This window comes from Carcharhinus amblyrhynchos, chromosome 19 (genome assembly GCF_965287045.1).
Source record: "Carcharhinus amblyrhynchos chromosome 19, sCarAmb.v2.hapA, whole genome shotgun sequence".
Classification (NCBI taxonomy): domain Eukaryota; kingdom Metazoa; phylum Chordata; class Chondrichthyes; order Carcharhiniformes; family Carcharhinidae; genus Carcharhinus; species Carcharhinus amblyrhynchos.
In genome coordinates, this window is record NC_137342.1 from 3641102 (window position 1) to 3645877 (window position 4776).

At 48.3% G+C, this 4776-nt stretch overlaps 1 protein-coding gene across 2 annotated transcripts in view; it reads left to right on the forward strand.

Annotated features, from left to right (window-relative positions):
* The first annotated feature begins 4480 nt into the window (after positions 1 to 4480).
* Positions 4481 to 4776, forward strand: part of usp44 (ubiquitin specific peptidase 44) — a 46621-nt gene continuing 46325 nt past the window's right edge. For both annotated transcript variants that reach the window (XM_080207136.1, XM_080207137.1), the window contains exon 1: positions 4481 to 4595. The gene's annotated coding sequence lies outside the window, so the exon portion shown is untranslated. The remainder of the gene's footprint in view (positions 4596 to 4776) is intronic.

Below are 4776 nucleotides of genomic sequence, written 5' to 3' on the forward strand. Positions count from 1 at the left end.
TCATGCAAAACAGCTTCCCATCCATTAACTCTGTCTACACTTCCCACTGCCCCGGAAAAGCAGCCATGATAATTAAGACCCCATGCACCCCGGACATCCTCTCTTCCACCTTCATCCATCGAGAAAATGAGACAAAAGTCTGAGCTCATGTCCCGACTAACTCAAGAACAGATTCTTCCCTGCTGCCATCAGACTTTTCAATGGACCTACCTTTGTTTAAGCTGTTATCTGTCTACACCCTAAGTGTAACACTACATTCTGCACTCTCTCTTTTCCTTCTCTATGAACAGTATGCTTTGTCTGTACAGCGTGCAAGAAACAATACTTTTCACTGTATGATAATAAATGTGACAATAACTCAAATCAAATCAAAATATTTTCAATTCTTGACCAAGAGAAAGAGCACTCCTTAATTTGTACCCCTTATCTCGAGGTCCCATCCTCAGCTCATTCTTCTAGCTAATTAGCTTTATAGCTTTAGCATCTATTTACTGTTAACCTAGACTGGCTGGAGCCCAATGTGCAAATATGCCCTAGCTGTAACTTCAGCTCCCTTGAAGTGCTCTTTTTTAAAGCTACATTAGAGATGTATAAGATAATGAAGGGGATGGATAGGGTAAAGGTAGAGAGATTCTTCCCGCTCAGAAAGGAAAGCAGGACTAGAAGGCACAGCCTCAAGATAAGGGGGGCGCAGTTTAGATCAGAGTTGAGGAGGAACTTCTTCACTCAAAGGGTGGTGAATCTCTGGAATTCTCTGCCCGTTGAAGTGGTGGAGGCTGCCTCGCTAAATATATTTAAGTCACGGGTAGAGAGGTTTTTGACAGACAAGGGAATTAAGGGTTATAGGGAGAAAGCGGGAAAGTGGAACTGATCCACTTCAGATCAGCCATGATCTTATTGAATGGTGGGGCAGGCTCGAAGGGGCTAGATGGCCTACTCCTGCTCCTATTTCTTATGTTCTTATGTACATTACAGTCTTTAGCACTTCTTAACAAAGGAATCCAAAATCCACGTACAAATTTTCATCACTAAGCTTAGGTTCAATTTGACGTCAACCTTATTAGTTAGACAATAAGGTGAAGTCTAACATTGTTGTAGTTGCAGCAGTGGCCACTACTCTCCTCTGGCGCTGCTGGGACTGCAGAGCTGCCAGCCAGTCAAGCTAGCCTGTAGCTCTCTAAGTGGGACTCCCTCTCTGATGGGAACGAGAGTCCAGTTGAGGCTATGCTCAGAGTGCCAACTGCAGTGGGGCAGCTGGATGCCTGGCCAATAATAGAACATAGAACACTACAGCACAAACAGGCCCTTCGGCCCACAATTTGCACTGATCATATCCCTATCTACAGGCCTATCTATAACCCTCAATCCCATTAAATCCCATGTACTCATCCAGAAGTTTCTTAAAAAACTCCAGCGATTTCGCCTCCACCACCACCGACGGCAGCCGATTCCACTCACTCACCACCCTCTGAGTGAAAAACTTGCCCCTGACATCTCCTCTGTACCTTCTCCCCAGCACCTTAAACCTGCGTCCTCTTGTGGCAACCATTTCAGCCCTGGGAAAAAGCTTCTGAGAATCCACCCGACCTATACCTCTCAACATCTTATAAACCTCTATCAGGTCGCCTCTCATCCTTCGTCTCTCCAGGGAAAAAGACCTAGCTCCCTCAACCTATCCTCATAAGACACGCCACCCAATCCAGGCAACATGCTTGTAAAGATGTGCTCTTAGGCTGATTGGTGTACCAAATTGACCCTACACTATTCTCCCCTGAATCTGGCTACATTAGGGGTACCATTCACATACACACGGGGCAGGGTAGGTGTAGGAAAATGCTTTGTTGAAATGGTGGCACGGGCTCGTTGGGCCAAAGGGCCTGTTTCCTGTGCTGGGTTGTTCTTTGTTCTTTGTAAATCTCCTCTGTACCCTCTCAGTAGCTTCCACATCCTTCTTGTAGTGAGGGAAATTGTAATGTGCTGACCAGTTTTAAGACCGGGGCAAGGGGGATGCATGACCCATTCCCACATAAAATCCACCTCCGTGCTTCTCTGACACATTTGCAGAATCTCACACTTGGCCACTCTCATGTGGATTAGCCAGGTGACTGCTTGTTTGTCAGGAGGGGCAATCTTTCCCACGATGATGCCACAATCAGAATGAGAGGCACTCAGATTTGCAACTCCGGATGAGTTCCCCCAGGAGCAGGACATCATCCACCTTTTTGGTGCTGGTTCGTTCCAGGGATCATCTGTGACATTTCCCAGTCCACAGCCCAAAGAGGTCACGACGTGATGTACATAAGAACATAAGAAATAGGAGCAGGAGTAGGCCATCCAGCCCTTCGAGCCTGCCCCGCCATTCAATAAGATCATGGCTGATCTGTCGCTGCTCAGTTCCACTTTCCCGCCCTCTCCCCATAACCCTTAATCCCCTCTCTTATCAAAAACCCATCAACCCGCGTCTTAAAAATATTTAGCGAGGCAGCCTCCACCACTTCAACGGGCAGAGAATTCCAGAGATTCACCACCCTTTGAGTGAAGAAGTTCCTCCTCAACTCCGTTCTAAACCGCCCCCCTTTTATCTTGAGGCTGTGCCCCCTAGTCCTATTGTCTTTTTTGAGCGGGAAGAGTCTTTTCACCTCTATCCTATCCATCCCATTCATCATCTTATACGTCTCAATGAGATCTCCTCTCATTCTTCTAAACTCTAACGAGCTGGTATGTTGAGTTCACTCCCAGTCAGCCAGTCAGACAAAGAGAAGTGTTGGCGTTGGGCCCGTGGCTGGGTTTCCCAGACACAAGGGATCACTGACTGTGCTCAAGTGGCCATCAAGGCTCCCTCACAGCAGCCAGGTATCTGTGAACAGGAAGGGATTCCACTCCCTGAATGTTCAAGTTGCTTGTAACCACTGTAAGAGGGTCCAGCAGATGTGTGTGAGGTTTCTGGGAAATTGCCATGTCTCCTATATCCTTAGTGACTCCTAATTTCTCCAGCTTTCGCCTCTCCACAGTCAAAACCCGAGGTACAAGAAGTATCCACACAACACGTGGGTAAAATTTGTTTGGGGGTGGGGCCTGGGTGGGATTGTGGTCGGTGCAGACTCAATGGGCCGAAGGGCCTCTTTCTGTACTGTAGGGTTTCTATGATTCTATGTGGCTTTTGACTCGTTCATGCAATCCCAACACAAACTGAACATTTTCAAGGCTGCGATCAATATTTTTAAAAAATCAGTAGGGTAATAAAGGACTATGGAGATAAGTGGATGTATGGATTAACTATGATCTTATTAAGTGAAGGAGCAAATTCCAAATACTGCATCACCGCATAATGTTCTGCACTCCTGTTCCTATTTCTTAAGTCTTAACAGTAGAGGAGACATGTGACTACAAGGGCCCTTGGTCTTCTGAAGATGGAGTTTCAATGTCCCAATTGATTTGGGGGAGCCCAGCAATATGCACCATCTGGGTACCCTAGATTATTGTCTGCTGTCTATTGCACAATCTGGTACTTGGAGGGGAGAAGTGCTGGAGGCAGCGGAGGACATTGGATGAGCAGCTTCTTCCCTGTTGCCATCAGACCACATCAAGTTGATCTTTCTCTACACCCTAGCTATGACTGTAACATTACATTCTGCACTCTCTCCTTTGCGTTTTATGCTTTGATTGCATAGTGTGCAAGAAACAATACTTTTCTTTCTTTTTTTTCTGTGGGTAAAGAGTCAGAGCAGAGATTACCCAGGGGCCACTTGGAAGTCAGAACAGTCACTCACCACAAATCATTTGTTTACTCAAAGATCACACGATCTAGGAGCAGAAAACAATACTTTTCACTGTATGCTAATAGATTTGCCAATAATAAATCAAATCCACATCCTCAGAGGAGTGGGATGAGCGTGAGATACCTCAAAATGTGCCAGTTGATAAACATAGTGCCAGGTTGTCCACCTCACCGGGTACTAAGGTGCATGACATGGACACACATGACAGAGACACACATGACAGGGACACACATGACAGGGGCACTTGTGAGACTTCCAACTCCCTCATCAGCATACGCTTCACATGAGGTCAAATACAAGAGGTCATCAAAGCACTGAAGTTCTCTCTCAGAGAGGTCTCTCGGAAGAGGACCTTCCCACCTCTTGGTACAATGATCCAAGGCCTTGAACTGAGCTCAGGCGGTGCTCACCTTGACAGGCCTGGCAGCTCTCCCACATTCTACCATCAGTATGAGGCTGCAGAGTGTACAGGCACTTCACCAAGCAGCAGCCATGCTGCGAACATGCGTTGACCCCTAATGGTGGACAGTGCAGAATATGCTGGGCAATCTCAGCGGGCCTGACAGCCTGTCTCTGGGGAAACAATCTAGACGGCCCTTCACTCCACGGGTCCCGCCGCCCCGGGGGCGTGCGCCGTCAGGACTCCGACGCGGTGACGCAGCAGATTACGCACCGGCGATGACGCAGCACGCGGCCCGGGCGCTCGCGCCTGAAAGCGGCTCCGTTACAAGATGGCGGCGCTTTAAAAGCAGTGTCCCAGCGGCAGGGCAGATGGAGCCTCCGCCACACAAATCAACCGAGCCTCAGGTCGCATCGGTAAGAAGCAGGCCGCAACACTAATTTCAGTCCCTGTGGTAAATAAACTCTGGGCCTCTCCGTCCCAGGAGAGAGCCTCGGCCCGGTGGCTTGTATGTTATTGGGAGGGGGAGTGAGTGGGAGGAGTGAGTCCCTGAGGGGGAGGGAGTTTTGGGGGGTGGAGGGAAGGAGGGAGAGGGAG